Below are 26,855 nucleotides of genomic sequence, written 5' to 3' on the forward strand. Positions count from 1 at the left end.
GACAGCCCACTGGGTAGATGTATGGACTCCCGCCGCAAGAACAGCAGCGGCGGCACCAGTAGCAGCATCTCGCAAACGCCAACTCTTTCCTAGGCAGGCTACGCTTTGTATCACCGCTTTCCAGAATACGCACACAGCTGAAAACCTCTTACGGCAACTGAGGAAGATCATCGCGGAATGGCTTACCCCAATTGGACTCTCCTGTGGATTTGTGGCATCGGACAACGCCAGCAATATTGTGTGTGCATTAAATATGGGCAAATTCCAGCACGTCCCATGTTTTGCACATACCTTGAATTTGGTGGTGCAGAATTTTTTAAAAAACGACAGGGGCGTGCAAGAGATGCTGTCGGTGGCCAGAAAAATTGCGGGACACTTTCGGCGTACAGGCACCACGTACAGAAGACTGGAGCACCACCAAAAACTACTGAACCTGCCCTGCCATCATCTGAAGCAAGAAGTGGTAACGAGGTGGAATTCAACCCTCTATATGCTTCAGAGGTTGGAGGAGCAGCAAAAGGCCATTCAAGCCTATACAATTGAGCACGATATAGTAGGTGGAATGCACCTGTCTCAAGTGCAGTGGAGAATGATTTCAACGTTGTGCAAGGTTCTGATGCCCTTTGAACTTGCCACACGTAAAGTCAGTTCAGACACTGCCAGCCTGAGTCAGGTCATTCCCCTCATCAGGCTTTTGCAGAAGAAGCTGGAGGCATTGAAGAAGGAGCTAAAAGGGAGCGATTCCGCTAGGCATGTGGGACTTGTGGATGCAGCCCTTAATTCGCTTAACAAGGATTCACGGGTGGTCAATCTGTTGAAATCAGAGCACTACATTTTGGCCACCGTGCTCGATCCTAGATTTAAAGCCTACCTTGGATCTCTCTTTCCGGCAGACACAGGTCTGCTGGGGTTGAAAGACCTGCTGGTGACAAAATTGTCAAGTCAAGCGGAACGCGACCTGTCAACATCTCCTCCTTCACATTCTCCCGCAACTGGGGGTGCGAGGAAAAGGCTCAGAATTCCGAGCCCACCCGCTGGCGGTGATGCAGGGCAGTCTGGAGCGACTGCTGATGCTGACATCTGGTCCGGACTGAAGGACCTGACAACGATTACGGACATGTCGTCTACTGTCACTGCATATGATTCTCTCAACATTGATAGAATGGTGGAGGATTATATGAGTGACCGCATCCAAGTAGGCACGTCACACAGTCCGTACTTATACTGGCAGGAAAAAGAGGCAATTTGGAGGCCCTTGCACAAACTGGCTTTATTCTACCTAAGTTGCCCTCCCACAAGTGTGTACTCCGAAAGAGTGTTTAGTGCCGCCACTCACCTTGTCAGCAATCGGCGTACGAGGTTACATCCAGAAAATGTGGAGAAGATGATGTTCATTAAAATGAATTATAATCAATTCCTCCGCGGAGACATTGACCAGCAGCAATTGCCTCCACAAAGTACACAGGGAGCTGAGATGGTGGATTCCAGTGGGGACGAATTGATAATCTGTGAGGAGGGGGATGTACACGGTGATATATCGGAGGGTGAAGATGAGGTGGACATCTTGCCTCTGTAGAGCCAGTTTGTGCAAGGAGAGATTAATTGCTTCTTTTTTGGGGGGGGTCCAAACCAACCCGTCATATCAGTCACAGTCGTGTGGCAGACCCTGTCACTGAAATGATGGGTTGGTTAAAGTGTGCATGTCCTGTTTTGTTTATACAACATAAGGGTGGGTGGGAGGGCCCAAGGACAATTCCATCTTGCACCTCTTTTTTCTTTTCTTTTTCTTTGCATCATGTGCTGATTGGGGAGGGTTTTTTGGAAGGGACATCCTGCGTGACACTGCAGTGCCACTCCTAGATGGGCCCGGTGTTTGTGTCGGCCACTAGGGTCGCTAATCTTACTCACACAGTCAGCTACCTCATTGCGCCTCTTTTTTTCTTTGCGTCATGTGCTGTTTGGGGAGGGTTTTTTGGAAGGGACATCCTGCGTGACACTGCAGTGCCACTCCTAGATGGGCCCGGTGTTTGTGTCGGCCACTAGGGTCGCTAATCTTACTCACACAGCTACCTCATTGCGCCTCTTTTTTTCTTTGCGTCATGTGCTGTTTGGGGAGGGTTTTTTGGAAGGGACATCCTGCGTGACACTGCAGTGCCACTCCTAGATGGGCCCGGTGTTTGTGTCGGCCACTAGGGTCGCTAATCTTACTCACACAGCTACCTCATTGCGCCTCTTTTTTTCTTTGCGTCATGTGCTGTTTGGGGAGGGTTTTTTGGAAGGGCCATCCTGCGTGACACTGCAGTGCCACTCCTAGATGGGCCCGGTGTTTGTGTCGGCCACTAGGGTCGCTAATCTTACTCACACAGCTACCTCATTGCGCCTCTTTTTTTCTTTGCGTCATGTGCTGTTTGGGGAGGGTTTTTTGGAAGGGACATCCTGCGTGACACTGCAGTGCCACTCCTAGATGGGCCCGGTGTTTGTGTCGGCCACTAGGGTCGCTTATCTTACTCACACAGCGACCTCGGTGCAAATTTTAGGACTAAAAATAATATTGTGAGGTGTGAGGTATTCAGAATAGACTGAAAATGAGTGTAAATTATGGTTTTTGAGGTTAATAAATACTTTGGGATCAAAATGACCCCCAAATTCTATGATTTAAGCTGTTTTTTAGTGTTTTTTGAAAAAAACACCCGAATCCAAAACACACCCGAATCCGACAAAAAAAATTCGGTGAGGTTTTGCCAAAACGCGTTCGAACCCAAAACACGGCCGCGGAACCGAACCCAAAACCAAAACACAAAACCCGAAAAATTTCAGGCGCTCATCTCTAATATATAGATGATGCAGCACACTGGCCTGAGCCTGAGCAGTGCACACAGATATGGTATGTGACTGACTGAGTCACTGTGTATATCGCTTTTTTCAGGCAGAGAACGGATATATTAAATAAACTGCACTGTGTGTCTGGTGGTCACTCACTATATAATATATTATGTACTCCTGGCTCCTGCTATAACCTATAACTGGCACTGCAGTAGTGCTCCCCAGTCTCCCCCACAATTATAAGCTGTGTGAGCTGAGCAGTCAGACAGATATATATAATATTATATATAGATAATAGATGATGCAGCACACTGGCCTGAGCCTGAGCAGTGCACACAGATATGGTATGTGACTGAGTCACTGTGTGCTGTGTATCGCTTTTTTCAGGCAGAGAACGGATTATAAAGTAAACTGCACTGTCCTCACTAGTAAACTCTCTCCACTCAGTCTCTACACTTCTACAGTAACAGTACTCCTCCTAGTCAGCTCCAGTAAATCTCTCTCAGTCTCTTATAATCTAAATGGAGAGGACGCCAGCCACGTCCTCTCCCTATCAATCTCAATGCACGTGTGAAAATGGCGGCGACGCGCGGCTCCTTATATAGAATCCGAGTCTCGCGATAGAATCCGAGCCTCGCGAGAATCCGACAGCGTCATGATGACGTTCGGGCGCGCTCGGGTTAACCGAGCAAGGCGGGAAGATCCGAGTCGCTCGGACCCGTGAAAAAAAACATGAAGTTCTGGCGGGTTCGGATTCAGAGAAACCGAACCCGCTCATCTCTAATAGAAAGGTCAGTGATGTAGTGTAGGGTATAGAGGGGTCAGTTATGTAGTGTGGGGTAAAGAGGGGTCAGTAAAGATACTAAGCTGAAGTACTTAGAACACTTCTTGAATTAAGACACAACCTGCAAGAAAAAGTATGCAATATGGGTGAAAAGGCAAATGTCAGAGGTCTGATACAAGTGACCAGCTCCACACCTTGCACCACATAGCGTTATGTTAAACTGGGATATGTTCTTTTTTGGTGTGTGTGTGTGTGTGTGTGTGTGTGTGTGTGTGTGTGTGTGTATGTGTGTGTGTGGGGGGGGGGGTGCCAAAGGAAATTTTTGCCATTGGCTCCTTTGGTCTAGAACCAGCCCTGATCACAAAATATTTTTGTCTGAGCAGACTGGACACTGATCAGCGTTGGCTCATTCTCAGCCCCCCGCCCAGCCTCTGCTGCCAACAGACTGCTATTAGCTAGTTAACCTTCTGCCTTCCCTATCTATGACACAGACTGCTGCTAATGCTACCAGGATGTTCCCAGTGGCTTCACACCAACAGTGAATCCCAGCCGATGATGTAGGGCAGCGTGTGGGGGAGGGGGTCAGTTGCTGTGGCTCCAACATGGTAACCGCCAATGGACTGCAATGCTTAATCGAAAGGGGGGGCGCCAGTCCCTTACTTTGCCAGGGGCGCTTGGACCCCTAGCTACACCTCTGTTGACCCTAACCGATACCCCTAAACTAACCATAATTCCTGCAGTAAAAAAAATCCATGTTTCTATGTATATAGGGGGTCATTCCGAGTTGATCGCTTGCTGCCGTTGTTCGCTGCATAGCAATCAGTTGAAAAAAAATGGCTAATCTGTGCATGCGCATGCTCCGTAATGTGCATGCGCATCGTACGGGTACAAAGTCCATTGTGGTTTTGCACTAGTTCTAGCGATTATTCCAATCACAGAACAGGCCACAAGGAGATTGACAGAAAGAGGGCGTTTCTGGGTGTCAACTGACCGTTTTCAGGGAGTGCTTGGAAAAATGCAGGCGTGGCAGAAGAAATGCAGACGTGGCTGGGCATTCGCTGGATGGGTGTGTGACATCAAAAGCCGTCCCTCGGTTGTTAGAATCAACGCACACGAAGTGTAACTACAGTGCTGGTCTTATTTTGAAACAATTTTGCAGGCGCTCTGCTACTCAAGTATTCGCACTTCTCCAAAGTGAATATACACTCTCCAGTGGGCAGCGACAATGCGTTTGCATGGCTGCTAAAAACTGCTAGCGAGCAATCAACTCAGAATGACCCCCATAGTGTATTGCAAGAAAATATCTGTAAATCCAATGGTACCGTAAGTGCGGTATATACTCGCACTTCTTTGCGGGGTGAGAACATCTCCCCTAAGTGAAGTCAGCCCTATGAATAGAGTTTGTGTGATCCCTGTGCAGCAGTCACAGAAAGGGTTCATCTCTGCAGTTTGTCACTCAAATTACATTGCTGCATTTTTTCTAGAAGTGGATCTGAGAGCTGTTACCCGCAGACCAGCTACAATAATTATCCTGGGTACTCACTAGACCAGTGGTTCTCAAACTGCACCCTGGGGTGCCTCAGGACACTTGCAGGGGTGCCTTGGATTGGTGGTCCAGGACCAATTCAAAATATTTATAGTTAGTGTTATAGGCAAAACCAGTGCTGTTGGCTGGCAATCATAACATATGTGCACAAGCAGAAGCAAATCCTGTCCCCTACCAAAGGGCCAGTGCTAGGGTGTTTGGCGCCTCCCTGCAAACTATTAATTTGGGCCCTCTCTCCAATATTTAATAAAGGGACAGTGCGCTCCTTAAAAAAAGAAGGTGTGGTATCACAAGGAAGGGGCATGGCCACACAATAGCACCCCAAATCAAAATACGCCACACAGTAGCACTATCTTATTGTCATTACACCGCATGTAATAATAATAATAATAATACCCACAGTCGCAGTGCCCTTTATACACATAACCACCATATCAGTGCAGCTTACACACATAATGCCAACAGTAGCAGTGCCCCTTCTACACATGCCCACGGTGGCAATCCTTTACATGGCAAATATCAACCTGGTTTTGCCATGTAAAGGATTGCCACTTTAAAAACAAACAATCAAACAAAAAAAAAAAAAAAACAACAGGAAAAAACACAAAATCTCTCACTTTCTGATTCTCACACCCTATTACATTCCTCCCTATATATTTAAATGTTTCTATTACTGTATGTTCCCTCTTCCCTTCTCCAAACTATACACATCAAAATTTTTTAGTATTTCCAGGTAAGTTTTGTGATGTAGGCCATGCACAATTTTAGTTGCCCTAATGTATTTACAGCCTTCTGGAGATATGGCTTCTGGAACTGAACACAGGATTCTAAATGTGGCTGTACCAAGGACCTATACAGTGGCATTACAGTTTGAGTATCCCTTATCCAAAATGCTTGGGACCAGAGGAATTTTGGATATCGGATTTTTCTGTATTTTGGAATAATTGCATACCATAACGAGATATTATGGTGATGGGACCTAAATCTAAGCACAGAAGGCATTTATGTTTCATATACACCTTATACACACAGCCTGAAGGTCATTTTAGCCAATATTTTTTATAACTTTGTGCATTAAACAAAGTGTGTGTACATTCACAGAATTCATTTATGTTTCATATACACCTTATACACACAGTCTGAAGTTCATTTAATACAATATTTTTAATAACTTTGAGTATTAAACAAAGTTTGTGTACACTGAGCCATCAAAACACAAAGGTTTCACTATCTCAGTCTCACTCAAAAAAGTCTGTATTTCGGAATATTCCGTATTTCGGAATATTTGGATATGGGATACTCAACCTGTATTACTTTTTTCTGCTACTGGTTCTTTAACCTATGCAAACAAGCATCTGACTTGCCTTTCCTATTGCTTTGTTACATTGCTCACCTGAAATAGTAATACTTAGATAGCTTTCCTCTTGCCATTATAATGCCCTTAATATTATAGTTAGCCTTTGCATTTTTGAGACGTGTATGATTTTGCATTTTTTGGCATTAAATGTTGCCATGTTCTTGACCATTCCTCTAGTCCAGGGGCGGAACTGCCAGAGACAACGGAGTCAGTTGCCGCCGGGCTCCAGCCCTAAAGGGGCTTCCTCCATTGCCCCCCGGCTGTTACGTGCCCTTCCTACTAAATAGACAAAGGCGCTACCAGCAGGGTCTCGCAGTTTGTACATTCCATGCCGTAACACCCTTCTTTCCACCTTCACAATGAAGCTATTGGTACTTTGCAAAAAAAAAATTATTAGCATTGCAACTCAGCAGATCAATGCAGTGTGCAGCCACACACTCCATATATCTGCTCAGCCACAAAGCTGATTATTTCTTCACAAAGTACAAGGTGAGCTCCAAATAGAATTCTCTAGCTTAGATTATACCTTTCTATGCAAGGGTAAATAGCTCAATTGTTTGACTGCAATGCCACAGGAAATGGTTTGGATCCAAGACAGTGTGACTGAATAATAAAGAAACCTTAAGATGAGTTCATGAATGTTGTATAAGTATTAGTGAGAGAAGGGGTCAGGAGCATGCTAGGCTGCAAAAAATAAGGTAGGCTGCAAGTGAAAGTAATGATCTCCTATATATTTTCCCAGATCTGTCACTCTGTGTGGCTAACTCTGGGGGAAGTCACAGCAATGGGCGGAGACGGCATCTGCAGGACGATACACCAGTGCCAGCAGCAGACCGTAACAAAGTGACAGATCAGGGAGAATATATAGGAGGTAGGGAGGTGGCCATGGTACATGGCTGGCCAAGGGACACTAGCTCATGTACCCCTTTACCACTGAGGCTGGCCACCAAGGATGGACCTGTCACCAGTGCACATGCAATAACCTCTTCTGCTGCCCTCTTTGCAACTCAGATTGCCCAGTGCTCCCCTTCGCTAACAGTCCACAAAGTTTCCCCATCTCACGATCTGCCTCCTCACCCCCACTTTCATCTCTACAGCACACGCGCATATCATACAAGATCCCATCATGCGTACGTAGGTCTGAAATGCAAGAGGGAGGTTGGGGGGAGATTGGCATGCGCCAGCAACACCACACAGCTCACTGTGACCACAGTGGAGAGGCGCTGCAACAGGACAATACACCAACCTCGGAGCAAGGAACTGCGTCGGTCAGGAGGAGAACTATTTCAATAGCATAAAAAGGTTAATGCGTCCCACCCTATGGACACCAGACTCATCAAGTCACTGTTGCCAGAGTCTCATACAATGACTCTGAACCTCTAAGCACACTATTTGACTGTCCACACCCTGCTGTGCCTATTACCCATCTCCTCCACCACCCTCAACACTGACCCACACATCATTCACCCACAAAGATACAATAAAGGTAGTTTGGATAAATTAGCTAAATGAAATGGATTTAACCAATTTATCTAAATGACCATTTTTGGATGTTTTCCAGTGTTTGTGAGCAAATGGTCAATTGTCATTTGCTGCCACATATTAGCATAATTTTGTTTCAACTAGAAAAAAAAAATTGGACAGATAATCTAAGTGTGGATCCAGTTTAAAGGTCCGTATTCACGGCCCGATTTTGGGGAGAGATGTGTGCTGAGCGAACTGCTCAGCACACATCTCTGCCCCCGCTCAGCACAGCGTGATGTGTGCTGAGCGTACGGGGGGTGGGGGGGGGGCGCTCATTTCACCCCCTGTGTAGGGCATTCTGTGTGTATCCAGTTTAACAGGTGTGAGCATCATACTACTGCCATAAAATAAACCTTTTTTGTTTTTTTTAAACTACATGTAATACACCTTAGATCTCAGTTCCTAAAAGGTTTTAAACCTTTGCATACAGTAAACTACACATATTTAAAAATCCTACACCGGGCACAAGTGCTCACGGGCCAATTTCATGGCAGTCTCGGATAGGAGGGCATTGTGGATTCACCAAGGGAATGCTGATGCTGACTCCAAGAAGAAAGGGAGTCTCTTCCCTATGAAGGTGAAGCCTTGTTTGGCGACGGCCTAGTTAATTTGATCTCGGCAGCTCCCGCAGGTAAGTCATCCTTCTTGCCCTATGTTCCCTCTCAACGGATGAAGACGCATCATTATCTGACGCAGTCATTTCGGCCCAATAGATATGCAAGAAGTTAAGATTCCCCTTTCTTTGCAGGTAGAGGAAGGAAAAGAGGGAAGAGGTCTGTAGCCTCTTCAAGATCGCAGGAGCAGAGATCGTCCTCTGCTTTTGCCAAATCCACTGCATGACGCTGGGGCTCTCTTGCAGGAGCCCGCACCAGTGGGGGGCACGTCTAAAACTCTTCAGTCAGTTCTGGATTCATTGGGACCTGGACTCGTGGACTTTACAAATAGTGTCCCAAGGGTACAAACTGGGGTTTCAAGACGTTCCCCCTCACCGATTGTTCAAATCAGCCTTAGTCAGCAGGGAGAAGGTTTTTATTCAAGCCTCTTCGTGGTCCCGAAGCCGGACGGCTCAGTCAGACCAATCTGAAATCTGAAATCCCTTAATTTCTACCTAAAGAAATTCAATTTCAAGATGGAATCTCTCAGGGTAGTGATCTCCAGTCCGGGGGATAAAGGAGATTTCATGGTTTTGGTAGACATAAAGGATGCCTACTTATATGTTCCCATTTAGCCACTGCATCAAGCTACCTGAGGTTTGCAATTCAGGATTGTCATTACCAATTTCAGACGTTGCCGTTTGGTCTGTCCACGGCTCCGAGGATTTTCACCAGGGTGATGGCGGAAATGATGGTTCTCCTTCGCAAGCAAGGAGTCACAATTATCCCGTACTTGGATGATCTCCTGATAAAGGCGAGATCCAGGGACCAGTTGGTGCAAAACATCTACTCTCCCTGACAGTTCTTCAACAACATGGTTGGCTCCTAAACTTGCCAAAATCGCAGTTGGTCCCAATGACGCGGTTGTTGTTTTTGGGAGTGATACTGGACACAGAAGAGGTTTTCTTCTAGTGGAAAGGCTCTGGAGATCCAGAGTCTGGTCAAACAAATTCTGAAACCAGCAAGAGTGTTAATCCATCAATGCATTCAGTTGCTGGGGAAGATGGTTGCGGCCTACGAGGCCATTCAGTTTGGCAGGTTCCATGCCAGAGTGTTCCAGTGGGACCTGTTGGACAAGTGGTCCGGATCCCACCTACACATGCACCGGAGGATAATCCTGTCTTCCAAGACCAGAATCTCACTCCATTGGTGGCTGCACAGTTCTCACCACCTAGAGGGGCGATGGTTCGGGATCCAGGACGGGATCCTAGGGACCACGGATGCAACCCTCTGAGGCTGGAGAGCAGTCACGAAAACATCCAAGGAAGATGGTCAAGTCTTCCTTGGATGTTTTCATCTCCACATAAATGTTCTGGAGTTAAGGGCCATTTAATAACTGCAGACACAGTACGCACTGGGACGGGTGCCCAGCATCCTCTACGGACTAAGAGAAAAGGATTTACCGGTAGGTATTAAAATCCTATTTTCTCTAACGTCCTAGAGGATGCTGGGGACTCCGTAAGGACCATGGGGATAGACGGGCTCCGCAGGAGACATGGGCACTTTAAGAAAGACTTTAGTTCTGGGTGTGCACTGGCTCCTCCCTCTATGCCCCTCCTCCAGACCTCAGTTTGATACTGTACCAAGTGGAGACTGGGTGCTTTTCAGGAGCTCTCCTGAGCTTTCTGACAGAAAGTATTTTGTTAGGTTTTTAATTTTCAGGGAGCACTGCTGGCAACAGACTCCCTCATCGAGGGACTGAGGGGAGAGAAGCAGCCCTACTCTCTGAGTTGCAAGGTCCTGCTTCTTAGGCTACTGGACACCATTAGCTCCAGTGGGATTGGTACGCAGGATCTCACCCTCGCCGTCCGTCCCAGAGCCGCGCCGCCGTCCCCCTCGCAGAGCCGGAAGATAGAAGCCGGGTGAGTATGAGAAGAAAAGAAGACTTCAGAGGCGGCAGAAGACTTCATGATCTTCACTGAGGTAACGCACAGCACTGCAGCTGTGCGCCTTTGCTCCCATACACCTCACATACTCCGGTCACTGTAAGGGTGCAGGGCGCAGGGGGGGTGCCCTGGGCAGCAATATAAACCTCTTTCGCAAAAATATAACATATATACAGCTGGGCACTTTATATATGTATAAGCCCCCACCAATTTTACAGTTTAAGCGGGACAGAAGCCCGCCTCCGAGGGGGCGGGGCTTCTCCCTCAGCACTCACCAGCGCCATTTTTTCTCCACAGCACCGCTGAGAGGAAGCTCCCCGGACTCTACCCTGCTTATACCACGTTAGACAAGAGGGTTGAAAAGAGGGGGGGGGGGGGCACATAATTCGCAAATTACATACAGCAGCACTACTGGGCAAACATTAAGTTACTGTTTTATTCCTGGGTTATATAGCGCTGGGGGGTGTGCTGGCATACTCTCTCTCTGTCTCTCCAAAGGGCCTTGTGGGGAAACTGTCTTCAGAAAAAGCATTCCCTGTGTGTGAAGTGTGTCGGTACACGTGTGTCGACATGTCTGAGGAAGAAGGCTATATTAGAGAGGAGCGGGAGCAAATGAATGTGGTGTCTCCGCCGACAGCTGATTGGATGGATATGTGGAATGTTTTAAATGCTAGTGTAAACTCATTGCACAAAAGATTAGACAAGGCAGAAGCTTTGGGACAGTCAGGGTTTCAACCCATGCCTGATCCTATGTTGCAGGGACTGTCAGGGTCTCATAAGCGCCCACTATCCCAGATTGTTGACACAGATACCGACATGGATTCTGACTCCAGTGTCGATTACGATGATGCAAAGTTACAGCCAAAATTGGCAAAATCCATTCGATTTATGATTATGGCAATAAAAGATGTTTTGCACATCACAGAGGAACCCCCTGTCGCTGACAAGAGGGTACATATGTACAAGGGAAAGAAGCCTGAGGTAACCTTTCCCCCCTCACACGAGCTGAACGAGTTATGTGAAAAAGCTTGGGAATCTCCAGATAAAAGACTGCAGATTTCCAAAAGGATTCTTATGGCGTATCCTTTCCCATCAACGGATAGGTTACGATGGGAATCCTCCCCTAGGGTGGACAAAGCATTAACACGCTTATCCAAGAAGGTAGCCCTCCCGTCCCAGGATACGGCTACCCTCAAAGAGTGTGCTGACCGCAAACAGGAGATTACCCTGAAGTCCATTTATACACATTCAGGTACCTTACTCAGACCGGCAATTGCGTCGGCCTGGGTGTGTAGTGCTGTAGCGGCATGGACAAATACCTTATCTGAGGGGATGGATAGCCTAGACAAGGATACTATTTTATTGACCCTGGGGCATATAAGAGATGCTGTCCTATATATGTGTGTATGCAAACTACAGGTGGTGCTGCAGGGCCCACACCCTTTTACTTGTCTTGTAGAGCAGCTCTGAAGCTGTTACAGTGCCCAGCTGCTGCAAGAAATCAGCTTGAATGCTTCAGGGGCTTGGGCATGGCCAACATGAGCCCCACACCGAAGGAGGGTGGGGGTGTTTAATGCAAACTTGGGGTTATCCAAGCGCCGCAAAAGGCCGCCATGCCCTGCATGCCCCTTTTCTCTTTTCATATACAGATGAGGGTTCCAGCCAACTTTGGCCCACTGCTTGGATGACATCACCGTATGCAAATCCGTCTGCTGCAGACCTTCCCCCAGGAATGCTTGCAATAGTTGTTGCATATGGTTTAATGTCTGAGGGTGCTTCAGTATTAGGCAGCCTTCCGCCCTCCCATGTTCATCTGAAAAGATGTGGTCTCCCTGCAGTTGTTGTCCCCAGACGAGAGTTCCCTTGTGCTTCCTCAGTTAAATCTCCTTAACTTGACGGGGGTGTGCCCGAGCAGCCACCCTCCCCAGCCCTATCCCAACACATACTTATCTTGCATATGAGATCTCTTGATCATGAAGATAGTTCTCACAGGTTGAGGTTCATCCTGGCCCCGCTCCCCGCTGGAGAGGGCTTCAGCAGAAGGGTGAGTACGTGTGGCCAGAGACCTCCCTTCCCATGTGCAGGCCTGCAGAGTCTGCCGCGCAGGATGGGGCATGTGGCACTCTCCCTCCCAGGGGCTCTTCCAGATGTAGCTCCTCAGCAGTATTTTACCCGGGCTGCGCGGCGCTCTCCCCGACTGGCATCCGCCCTGGAACACTGCCTTCCTCAACGCAACATCAGCAGGGGGCCCTGGCCTCATCTTTCTCATGTATGTATCATGTATGTGTGTGTGATATATGTATGAATCATATATGTTTGTGATATCTATCTATCTATCTATCTATCTATCTATCTATCTATCTATCTATCTATCTATCTATCTATCTATCTATCTATCTATCGTATGTGTGTGTATATATATGTATCTATCATGTATGTATGTATGTATGTATGTATCTATCTTGTATGTATGGGTTCTATCTATCTATCTATCTATCTATCTATCTATCTATCTATCTATCTATCTATCTATCGTGTGTGTGATATATGTATGTATCTATCATGTATGTGTTATATGTATGTATCACACCTTCCTCTATACATATACATACATACATACATACATACACACACACACCTATATCTGTACGTACACTGACATACACACACCAACATCTATACATTAACACGCTGACCCCTAAACGTACACCAACGTACCCACACCTGCATCTATACCTACACATGCTGACACGTGGACGTACACCGGCTTACCCACATGTGAATCTATACATACATTTGCTGACACCTGGACATACACTGATGTACCCACACCTAACATCTATACATACACATGCTAACACCTGGACGTATACAGACGTACCCACATTTGCATCCATGCATATATAGATGTAGGTGTGTGTACGTCAGTGTACGTCCAGGTGTCAACGCGTGTATGTATAGATGCAGGTGTGGGTACGTCTGTGTATGTCCAGGTGTCAGAATGTGTATGTATAGATGCAGGTGTGGGAAGGTCAGTGTAGGTTCAGGTGTCAGCGCGTGTATGTATAGATGCAGGTGCTTGTATGTCCAGATGTCAGTGCATGTATGTATAGATGCAAGTGTGGGTACGTCGGTGTATGTCCATTTGTCAGCGCGTGTAAATATAGATGCAGGTGCTTGTACGTTGGTGTATGTCCAGGTGTCAGCATGTGTATGTATAGATGCAGGTGTGGGAATGTTGGTGTATGTCCAGGTGTCAGGGCGTGTATGTATGGATATTAGGTGTGGGTACATCAGTGTATGTCCAGGTGTTAGCGCATGTATGTATAGATGTATATATACACACACATACGATAGATAGATAGATAGATAGATAGATAGATAGATAGATAGATAGATAGATAGATAGATATTATAAGGGCACGGTCGTGCCCTTATATTAAGGCTGAATCGAACAAACGGAATTCTCCCATAGGGAACTTCTGAGATGGGGGCATGGTGTTTGAGGGGCTACACCTCAAAACTGATTGGACGTACTGAGCTGAAATTTGGCATGGGCGTGTAGAATCGTCACCCGGTGCTGCATGCCAAATTTCAGGGCAAAATAATAAAAAATGAGGAATTGGGAGTAACCTAAAGTTCCAACTGTCAGTTTTTTTCTGTGACTTCCTTTGTGGCTTTTTGACACCGTTTTCCTATAGAGTGAATTAGATATTTTTTGGGAAGGCATAACTCCGGATAGAGGACGAATTAAGACTTGGGGTTTGTTTTACTAGATAGAGTATGCCCCAGTGTAGTGCCTTTTGGGGTTGTGATTTTTCAGAAAGTTATAGGGTTTTTTTAATTAAGAGAAATATGCCCCATTATAGAGATAGGGCTTTTCAATTTGTTGCGGCTGCGCAGTGGCCGCCAGGAGAGCGAGAGTGAGTGAGGGAAGGGGTCTCGTGCAGGCTGAGGTTAGAAGAGCATAGGTGCCGCAAAGATGGCGCCGGAGCGCCTTAAGGGGGAGGGTCGCCAGGCGGCCCGTGGGCCGGCAGCATGGCGAAAGGGGGGGGGGGGGGGGGGAGGTATTCCCATCCCTCCCTACACACAACAACCAGCAGACCAGCCAGTAAAGGCAGCGGGGGCGGAGCAGCTGGGGGGGGAGCATAAAAGTTCACGGCTGTGGCTACCTCTGTGTCGGCACTCGGCAGCCCGTCCATAATTGTATATACCACCTAACCGTGGTTTTTTTTTCTTTCTTTATACATACATACTAGTTACGAGTATACTATCTCTTTATCAACCAGTCTATATTAGCAGCAGACACAGTACAGTGCGGTAGTTCACGGCTGTGGCTACCTCTGTGTCGGCACTCGGCAGCCCGTCCATAATTGTATATACCACCTAACCGTGGTTTTTTTTTCTTTCTTTATAGTCATACTAGTTACGAGTATACTATCTCTTTATCAACCAGTCTATATTAGCAGCAGACACAGTACAGTGCAGTAGTTCACGGCTGTGGCTACCTCTGTGTCGGCACTCGGCAGCCCGTCCATAATTGTATATACCACCTAACCGTGGTTTTTTTTTCTTTCTTTATACATACATACTAGTTACGAGTATACTATCTCTTTATCAACCAGTCTATATATTAGCAGCAGACACAGTACAGTGCGGTAGTTCACGGCTGTGGCTACCTCTGTGTCGGCACTCGGCAGCCCGTCCATAATTGTATATACCACCTAACCGTGGTTTTTTTTTCTTTCTTTATACATACATACTAGTTACGAGTATACTATCTCTTTATCAACCAGTCTATATATTAGCAGCAGACACAGTACAGTGCGGTAGTTCACGGCTGTGGCTACCTCTGTGTCGGCACTCGGCAGCCCGTCCATAATTGTATATACCACCTAACCGTGGTTTTTTTTTCTTTCTTTATACATACATACTAGTTACGAGTATACTATCTCTTTATCAACCAGTCTATATTAGCAGCAGACACAGTACAGTGCGGTAGTTCACGGCTGTGGCTACCTCTGTGTCGGCACTCGGCAGCCCGTCCATAATTGTATATACCACCTAACCGTGGTTTTTTTTTCTTTCTTTATACATACATACTAGTTACGAGTATACTATCTCTTTATCAACCAGTCTATATATTAGCGGCAGACACAGTACAGTGCGGTAGTTCACGGCTGTGGCTACCTCTGTGTCGGCACTCGGCAGCCCGTCCATAATTGTATATACCACCTAACCGTGGTTTTTTTTTCTTTCTTTATACATACATACTAGTTACGAGTATACTATCTCTTTATCAACCAGTCTATATTAGCAGCAGACACAGTACAGTGCGGTAGTTCACGGCTGTGGCTACCTCTGTGTCGGCACTCGGCAGCCCGTCCATAATTGTATATACCACCTAACCGTGGTTTTTTTTTCTTTCTTTATACATACATACTAGTTACGAGTATACTATCTCTTTATCAACCAGTCTATATATTAGCAGCAGACACAGTACAGTGCGGTAGTTCACGGCTGTGGCTACCTCTGTGTCGGCACTCGGCAGCCCGTCCATAATTGTATATACCACCTAACCGTGGTTTTTTTTTCTTTCTTTATACATACATACTAGTTACGAGTATACTATCTCTTTATCAACCAGTCTATATATTAGCAGCAGACACAGTACAGTGCGGTAGTTCACGGCTGTGGCTACCTCTGTGTCGGCACTCGGCAGCCCGTCCATAATTGTATATACCACCTAACCGTGGTTTTTTTTTTCTTTCTTTATACATACATACTAGTTACGAGTATACTATCTCTTTATCAACCAGTCTATATATTAGCAGCAGACACAGTACAGTGCGGTAGTTCACGGCTGTGGCTACCTCTGTGTCGGCACTCGGCAGCCCGTCCATAATTGTATACTAGTATCCAATCCATCCATCTCCATTGTTTACCTGAGGTGCCTTTTAGTTGTGCCTATTAAAATTTGGAGAACAAAAATGTTGAGGTTCCAAAATTAGGGAAAGATCAAGATCCACTTCCACCTCGTGCTGAAGCTGCTGCCACTAGTCATGGCCGAGACGATGAAATGCCAGCAACGTCGTCTGCCAAGGCCGATGCCCAATGTCATAGTACAGAGCATGTCAAATCCAAAACACCAAATATCAGTAAAAAAAGGACTCCAAAACCTAAAATAAAATTGTCGGAGGAGAAGCGTAAACTTGCCAATATGCCATTTACCACACGGAGTGGCAAGGAACGGCTGAGGCCCTGGCCTATGTTCATGGCTAGTGGTTCAGCTTCACATGAGGATGGAAGCACTCAGCCTCTCGCTAGAAAAATGAAAAGACTCAAGCTGGCAAAAGCAGCACAGCAAAGAACTGTGCATTCTTCGAAATCCCAAATCCACAAGGAGAGTCCAATTGTGTCGGTTGCGATGCCTGACCTTCCCAACACTGGACGTGAAGAGCATGCGCCTTCCACCATTTGCACGCCCCCTGCAAGTGCTGGAAGGAGCACCCGCAGTCCAGTTCCTGATAGTCAGATTGAAGATGTCAGTGTTGAAGTACACCAGGATGAGGAGGATATGGGTGTTGCTGGCGCTGGGGAGGAAATTGACCAGGAGGATTCTGATGGTGAGGTGGTTTGTTTAAGTCAGGCACCCGGGGAGACACCTGTTGTCCGTGGGAGGAATATGGCCGTTGACATGCCAGGTGAAAATACCAAAAAAATCAGCTCTTCGGTGTGGAGGTATTTCACCAGAAATGCGGACAACAGGTGTCAAGCCGTGTGTTCCCTTTGTCAAGCTGTAATAAGTAGGGGTAAGGACGTTAACCACCTCGGAACATCCTCCCTTATACGTCACCTGCAGCGCGTTCATAATAAGTCAGTGACAAGTTCAAAAACTTTGGGTGACAGCGGAAGCAGTCCACTGACCAGTAAATCCCTTCCTCTTGTAACCAAGCTCACGCAAACCACCCCACCAACTCCCTCAGTGTCAATTTCCTCCTTCCCCAGGAATGCCAATAGTCCTGCAGGCCATGTCACTGGCAATTCTGACGAGTCCTCTCCTGCCTGGGATTCCTCCGATGCATCCTTGCGTGTAACGCCTACTGCTGCTGGCGCTGCTGTTGTTGCCGCTGGGAGTCGATGGTCATCCCAGAGGGGAAGTCGTAAGCCCACTTGTACTACTTCCAGTAAGCAATTGACTGTTCAACAGTCCTTTGCGAGGAAGATGAAATATCACAGCAGTCATCCTACTGCAAAGCGGATAACTGAGGCCTTGGCATCCTGGGTGGTGAGAAACGTGGTTCCGGTATCCATCATTACTGCAGAGCCAACTAGAGACTTGTTGGAGGTACTGTGTCCCCGGTACCAAATACCATCTAGGTTCCATTTCTCTAGGCAGGCGATACCGAAAATGTACACAGACCTCAGAAAAAGAGTCACCAGTGTCCTAAAAAATGCAGCTGTACCCAATGTCCACTTAACCACGGACATGTGGACAAGTGGAGCAGGGCAGGGTCAGGACTATATGACTGTGACAGCCCACTGGGTAGATGTATGGACTCCCGCCCCAAGAACAGCAGCGGCGGCACCAGTAGCAGCATCTCGCAAACGCCAACTCTTTCCTAGGCAGGCTACGCTTTGTATCACCGGTTTCCAGAATACGCACACAGCTGAAAACCTCTTACGGCAACTGAGGAAGATCATCGCGGAATGGCTTACCCCAATTGGACTCTCCTGTGGATTTGTGGCATCGGACAACGCCAGCAATATTGTGTGTGCATTAAATATGGGCAAATTCCAGCACGTCCCATGTTTTGCACATACCTTGAATTTGGTGGTGCAGAATTTTTTAAAAAACGACAGGGGCGTGCAAGAGATGCTGTCGGTGGCCAGAAAAATTGCGGGACACTTTCGGCGTACAGGCACCACGTACAGAAGACTGGAGCACCACCAAAAACTACTGAACCTGCCCTGCCATCATCTGAAGCAAGAAGTGGTAACGAGGTGGAATTCAACCCTCTATATGCTTCAGAGGTTGGAGGAGCAGCAAAAGGCCATTCAAGCCTATACAATTGAGCACGATATAGGAGGTGGAATGCACCTGTCTCAAGTGCAGTGGAGAATGATTTCAACGTTGTGCAAGGTTCTGATGCCCTTTGAACTTGCCACACGTGAAGTCAGTTCAGACACTGCCAGCCTGAGTCAGGTCATTCCCCTCATCAGGCTTTTGCAGAAGAAGCTGGAGGCATTGAAGAAGGAGCTAAAAGGGAGCGATTCCGCTAGGCATGTGGGACTTGTGGATGCAGCCCTTAATTCGCTTAACAAGGATTCACGGGTGGTCAATCTGTTGAAATCAGAGCACTACATTTTGGCCACCGTGCTCGATCCTAGATTTAAAGCCTACCTTGGATCTCTCTTTCCGGCAGACACAAGTCTGCTGGGGTGCAAAGACCTGCTGGTGACAAAATTGTCAAGTCAAGCGGAACGCGACCTGTCAACATCTCCTCCTTCACATTCTCCCGCAACTGGGGGTGCGAGGAAAAGGCTCAGAATTCCGAGCCCACCCGCTGGCGGTGATGCAGGGCAGTCTGGAGCGACTGCTGATGCTGACATCTGGTCCGGACTGAAGGACCTGACAACGATTACGGACATGTCGTCTACTGTCACTGCATATGATTCTCTCAACATTGATAGAATGGTGGAGGATTATATGAGTGACCGCATCCAAGTAGGCACGTCACACAGTCCGTACTTATACTGGCAGGAAAAAGAGGCAATTTGGAGGCCCTTGCACAAACTGGCTTTATTCTACCTAAGTTGCCCTCCCACAAGTGTGTACTCCGAAAGAGTGTTTAGTGCCGCCACTCACCTTGTCAGCAATCGGCGTACGAGGTTACATCCAGAAAATGTGGAGAAGATGATGTTCATTAAAATGAATTATAATCAATTCCTCCGCGGAGACATTGACCAGCAGCAATTGCCTCCACAAAGTACACAGGGAGCTGAGATGGTGGATTCCAGTGGGGACGAATTGATAATCTGTGAGGAGGGGGATGTACACGGTGATATATCGGAGGGTGAAGATGAGGTGGACATCTTGCCTCTGTAGAGCCAGTTTGTGCAAGGAGAGATTAATTGCTTCTTTTTTGGGGGGGGTCCAAACCAAACCGTCATATCAGTCACAGTCGTGTGGCAGACCCTGTCACTGAAATGATGGGTTGGTTAAAGTGTGCATGTCCTGTTTTGTTTATACAACATAAGGGTGGGTGGGAGGGCCCAAGGACAATTCCATCTTGCACCTCTTTTTTCTTTTCTTTTTCTTTGCATCATGTGCTGATTGGGGAGGGTTTTTTGGAAGGGACATCCTGCGTGACACTGCAGTGCCACTCCTAGATGGGCCCGGTGTTTGTGTCGGCCACTAGGGTCGCTAATCTTACTCACACAGTCAGCTACCTCATTGCGCCTCTTTTTTTCTTTGCGTCATGTGCTGTTTGGGGAGGGTTTTTTGGAAGGGACATCCTGCGTGACACTGCAGTGCCACTCCTAGATGGGCCCGGTGTTTGTGTCGGCCACTAGGGTCGCTAATCTTACTCACACAGCTACCTCATTGCGCCTCTTTTTTTCTTTGCGTCATGTGCTGTTTGGGGAGGGTTTTTTGGAAGGGCCATCCTGCGTGACACTGCAGTGCCACTCCTAGATGGGCCCGGTGTTTGTGTCGGCCACTAGGGTCGCTAATCTTACTCACACAGCTACCTCATTGCGCCTCTTTTTTTCTTTGCGTCATGTGCTGTTTGGGGAGGGTTTTTTGGAAGGGACATCCTGCGTGACACTGCAGTGCCACTCCTAGATGGGCCCGGTGTTTGTGTCGGCCACTAGGGTCGCTAATCTTACTCACACAGCTACCTCATTGCGCCTCTTTTTTTCTTTGCGTCATGTGCTGTTTGGGGAGGGTTTTTTGGAAGGGCCATCCTGCGTGACACTGCAGTGCCACTCCTAGATGGGCCCGGTGTTTGTGTCGGCCACTAGGGTCGCTAATCTTACTCACACAGCGACCTCGGTGCAAATTTTAGGACTAAAAATAATATTGTGAGGTGTGAGGTATTCAGAATAGACTGAAAATGAGTGTAAATTATGGTTTTTGAGGTTAATAATACTTTGGGATCAAAATGACCCCCAAATTCTATGATTTAAGCTGTTTTTTAGTGTTTTTTGAAAAAAACACCCGAATCCAAAACACACCCGAATCCGACAAAAAAAATTCGGTGAGGTTTTGCCAAAACGCGTTCGAACCCAAAACCCAAAAATATTGCTGGCGTTGTCCGATGCCACAAATCCACAGGAGAGTCCAATTGGGGTAAGCCATTCCGCGATGATCTTCCTCAGTTGCCGTAAGAGGTTTTCAGCTGTGTGCGTATTCTGGAAAGCGGTGATACAAAGCGTAGCCTGCCTAGGAAAGAGTTGGCGTTTGCGAGATGCTGCTACTGGTGCCGCCGCTGCTGTTCTTGCGGCGGGAGTCCATACATCTACCCAGTGGGCTGTCACAGTCATATAGTCCTGACCCTGCCCTGCTCCACTTGTCCACATGTCCGTGGTTAAGTGGACATTGGGTACAACTGCATTTTTTAGGACACTGGTGAGTCTTTTTCTGACGTCCGTGTACATTCTCGGTATCGCCTGCCTAGAGAAGTGGAACCTAGATGGTATTTGGTAACGGGGGCACACTGCCTCAATAAATTGTCTAGTTCCCTGTGAACTAACGGCGGATACCGGACGCACGTCTAACACCAACATAGTTGTCAAGGCCTCAGTTATCCGCTTTGCAGCAGGATGACTGCTGTGATATTTCATCTTCCTCGCAAAGGACTGTTGAACAGTCAATTGCTTACTGGAAGTAGTACAAGTGGGCTTACGACTTCCCCTCTGGGATGACCATCGACTCCCAGCGGCAACAACAGCAGCGCCAGCAGCAGTAGGCGTTACACGCAAGGATGCATCGGAGGAATCCCAGGCAGGAGAGGACTCGTCAGAATTGCCAGTGACATGGCCTGCAGGACTATTGGCATTCCTGGGGAAGGAGGAAATTGACACTGAGGGAGTTGGTGGGGTGGTTTGCGTGAGCTTGGTTACAAGAGGAAGGGATTTACTGGTCAGTGGACTGCTTCCGCTGTCACCCAAAGTTTTTGAACTTGTCACTGACTTATTATGAATGCGCTGCAGGTGACGTATAAGGGAGGATGTTCCGAGGTGGTTAACGTCCTTACCCCTACTTATTACAGCTTGACAAAGGGAACACACGGCTTGACACCTGTTGTCCGCATTTCTGGTGAAATACCTCCACACCGAAGAGCTGATTTTTTTGGTATTTTCACCTGGCATGTCAACGGCCATATTCCTCCCACGGACAACAGGTGTCTCCCCGGGTGCCTGACTTAAACAAACCACCTCACCATCAGAATCCTCCTGGTCAATTTCCTCCCCAGCGCCAGCAACACCCATATCCTCCTCATCCTGGTGTACTTCAACACTGACATCTTCAATCTGACTATCAGGAACTGGACTGCGGGTGCTCCTTCCAGCACTTGCAGGGGGCGTGCAAATGGTGGAAGGCGCATGCTCTTCACGTCCAGTGTTGGGAAGGTCAGGCATCGCAACCGACACAATTGGACTCTCCTTGTGGATTTGGGATTTCGAAGAATGCACAGTTCTTTGCTGTGCTGCTTTTGCCAGCTTGAGTCTTTTCATTTTTCTAGCGAGAGGCTGAGTGCTTCCATCCTCATGTGAAGCTGAACCACTAGCCATGAACATAGGCCAGGGCCTCAGCCGTTCCTTGCCACTCTGTGTCGTAAATGGCATATTGGCAAGTTTACGCTTCTCCTCCGACAATTTTATTTTAAGTTTTGGAGTCCTTTTTTTTCTGATATTTGGTGTTTTGGATTTGACATGCTCTGTACTATGACATTGGGCATCGGCCTTGGCAGACGACGTTACTGGCATTTCATCGTCTCGGCCATGACTAGTGGCAGCAGCTTCAGCACGAGGTGGAAGTGGATCTTGATCTTTCCCTAATTTTGGAACCTCAACATTTTTGTTCTCCATATTTTAATAGGCACAACTAAAAGGCACCTCAGGTAAACAATGGAGATGGATACTAGTATACAATTATGGACTGCCTGCCGAGTGCAGACACAGAGGTAGCCACAGCCGTGAACTACCGTACTGTACTGTGTCTGCTGCTAATATAGACTGGTTGATAAAGAGATAGTATACTCGTAACTAGTATGTATGTATAAAGAAAGAAAAAAAAACCACGGTTAGGTGGTATATACAATTATGGACGGGCTGCCGAGTGCCGACACAGAGGTAGCCACAGCCGTGAACTACCGCACTGTACTGTGTCTGCTGCTAATATATAGACTGGTTGATAAAGAGATAGTATACTCGTAACTAGTATGTATGTATAAAGAAAGAAAAAAAAACCACGGTTAGGTGGTATATACAATTATGGACGGGCTGCCGAGTGCCGACACAGAGGTAGCCACAGCCGTGAACTACCGCACTGTACTGTGTCTGCTGCTAATATAGACTGGTTGATAAAGAGATAGTATACTCGTAACTAGTATGACTATAAAGAAAGAAAAAAAAACCACGGTTAGGTGGTATATACAATTATGGACGGGCTGCCGAGTGCCGACACAGAGGTAGCCACAGCCGTGAACTACCGCACTGTACTGTGTCTGCTGCTAATATATAGACTGGTTGATAAAGAGATAGTATACTCGTAACTAGTATGTATGTATAAAGAAAGAAAAAAAAAACCACGGTTAGGTGGTATATACAATTATGGACGGGCTGCCGAGTGCCGACACAGAGGTAGCCACAGCCGTGAACTACCGCACTGTACTGTGTCTGCTGCTAATATATAGACTGGTTGATAAAGAGATAGTATACTCGTAACTAGTATGTATGTATAAAGAAAGAAAAAAAAACCACGGTTAGGTGGTATATACAATTATGGACGGGCTGCCGAGTGCCGACACAGAGGTAGCCACAGCCGTGAACTACCGCACTGTACTGTGTCTGCTGCTAATATAGACTGGTTGATAAAGAGATAGTATACTCGTAACTAGTATGACTATAAAGAAAGAAAAAAAAACCACGGTTAGGTGGTATATACAATTATGGACGGGCTGCCGAGTGCCGACACAGAGGTAGCCACAGCCGTGAACTACCGCACTGTACTGTGTCTGCTGCTAATATATAGACTGGTTGATAAAGAGATAGTATACTCGTAACTAGTATGTATGTATAAAGAAAGAAAAAAAAACCACGGTTAGGTGGTATATACAATTATGGACGGGCTGCCGAGTGCCGACACAGAGGTAGCCACAGCCGTGAACTACCGCACTGTACTGTGTCTGCTGCTAATATAGACTGGTTGATAAAGAGATAGTATACTCGTAACTAGTATGTATGTATAAAGAAAGAAAAAAAAAACACGGTTAGGTGGTATATACAATTATGGACGGGCTGCCGAGTGCCGACACAGAGGTAGCCACAGCCGTGAACTACCGCACTGTACTGTGTCTGCTGCTAATATATAGACTGGTTGATAAAGAGATAGTATACTCGTAACTAGTATGTATGTATAAAGAAAGAAAAAAAAACCACGGTTAGGTGGTATATACAATTATGGACGGGCTGCCGAGTGCCGACACAGAGGTAGCCACAGCCGTGAACTACCGCACTGTACTGTGTCTGCTGCTAATATAGACTGGTTGATAAAGAGATAGTATACTCGTAACTAGTATGACTATAAAGAAAGAAAAAAAAACCACGGTTAGGTGGTATATACAATTATGGACGGGCTGCCGAGTGCCGACACAGAGGTAGCCACAGCCGTGAACTACCGCACTGTACTGTGTCTGCTGCTAATATATAGACTGGTTGATAAAGAGATAGTATACTCGTAACTAGTATGTATGTATAAAGAAAGAAAAAAAAACCACGGTTAGGTGGTATATACAATTATGGACGGGCTGCCGAGTGCCGACACAGAGGTAGCCACAGCCGTGAACTACCGCACTGTACTGTGTCTGCTGCTAATATAGACTGGTTGATAAAGAGATAGTATACTCGTAACTAGTATGTATGTATAAAGAAAGAAAAAAAAAACACGGTTAGGTGGTATATACAATTATGGACGGGCTGCCGAGTGCCGACACAGAGGTAGCCACAGCCGTGAACTACCGCACTGTACTGTGTCTGCTGCTAATATATAGACTGGTTGATAAAGAGATAGTATACTCGTAACTAGTATGTATGTATAAAGAAAGAAAAAAAAACCACGGTTAGGTGGTATATACAATTATGGACGGGCTGCCGAGTGCCGACACAGAGGTAGCCACAGCCGTGAACTACCGCACTGTACTGTGTCTGCTGCTAATATATAGACTGGTTGATAAAGAGATAGTATACTCGTAACTAGTATGTATGTATAAAGAAAGAAAAAAAAACCACGGTTAGGTGGTATATACAATTATGGACGGGCTGCCGAGTGCCGACACAGAGGTAGCCACAGCCGTGAACTACCGCACTGTACTGTGTCTGCTGCTAATATATAGACTGGTTGATAAAGAGATAGTATACTCGTAACTAGTATGTATGTATAAAGAAAGAAAGAAAAACCACGGTTAGGTGGTATATACAATTATGGACGGGCTGCCGAGTGCCGACACAGAGGTAGCCACAGCCGTGAACTACCGCACTGTACTGTGTCTGCTGCTAATATAGACTGGTTGATAAAGAGATAGTATACTCGTAACTAGTATGTATGTATAAAGAAAGAAAAAAAACCACGGTTAGGTGGTATATACAATTATGGACGGGCTGCCGAGTGCCGACACAGAGGTAGCCACAGCCGTGAACTACCGCACTGTACTGTGTCTGCTGCTAATATATAGACTGGTTGATAAAGAGATAGTATACTCGTAACTAGTATGTATGTATAAAGAAAGAAAAAAAAACCACGGTTAGGTGGTATATACAATTATGGACGGGCTGCCGAGTGCCGACACAGAGGTAGCCACAGCCGTGAACTGCCGCACTGTACTGTGTCTGCTGCTAATATAGACTGGTTGATAAAGAGATAGTATACTCGTAACTAGTATGACTATAAAGAAAGAAAAAAAAACCACGGTTAGGTGGTATATACAATTATGGACGGGCTGCCGAGTGCCGACACAGAGGTAGCCACAGCCGTGAACTACCGCACTGTACTGTGTCTGCTGCTAATATAGACTGGTTGATAAAGAGATAGTATACTACTAATATTATATATACTGGTGGTCAGGTCACTGGTCACTAGTCACACTGGCAGTGGCACTCCTGCAGCAAAAGTGTGCACTGTTTAATTTTAATATAATATTATGTACTCCTGGCTCCTGCTATAACCTATAACTGGCACTGCAGTGCTCCCCAGTCTCCCCCACAATTATAAGCTGTGTGAGCTGAGCACAGTCAGATATATATATACATTGATGCAGCACACTGGGCTGAGCAGTGCACACAGATATGGTATGTGACTGAGTCACTGTGTGTATCGTTTTTTTCAGGCAGAGAACGGATATATTAAATAAAACAAACAACTGCACTGTCTGGTGGTCACTGTGGTCGTCAGTCACTAAACTCTGCACTCTCTTCTACAGTATCGCAGCCTCAGGTCAATCTCTCTCTCTCTCTCTCAACCCTAATCTAAATGGAGAGGACGCCAGCCACGTCCTCTCCCTATCAATCTCAATGCACGTGTGAAAATGGCGGCGACGCGCGGCTCCTTATATAGAATCCGAGTCTCGCGATAGAATCCGAGCCTCGCGAGAATCCGACAGCGTCATGATGACGTTCGGGCGCGCTCGGGTTAACCGAGCAAGGCGGGAAGATCCGAGTCGCTCGGATCCGTGTAAAAAAAGCTGAAGTTCGGGCGGGTTCGGATTCCGAGGAACCGAACCCGCTCATCTCTAATTCAAGGTATGTGCAAAACATTGGACGTGCTGGAATTTGCCCATATTTAATGCACACACAATATTGCTGGCGTTGTCCGATGCCACAAATCCACAGGAGAGTCCAATTGGGGTAAGCCATTCCGCGATGATCTTCCTCAGTTGCCGTAAGAGGTTTTCAGCTGTGTGCGTATTCTGGAAACCGGTGATACAAAGCGTAGCCTGCCTAGGAAAGAGTTGGCGTTTGCGAGATGCTGCTACTGGTGCCGCCGCTGCTGTTCTTGCGG

The sequence above is a fragment of the Pseudophryne corroboree genome, unplaced genomic scaffold, assembly GCF_028390025.1.
Source record: "Pseudophryne corroboree isolate aPseCor3 unplaced genomic scaffold, aPseCor3.hap2 scaffold_249, whole genome shotgun sequence".
Lineage (NCBI taxonomy): Eukaryota > Metazoa > Chordata > Amphibia > Anura > Myobatrachidae > Pseudophryne > Pseudophryne corroboree.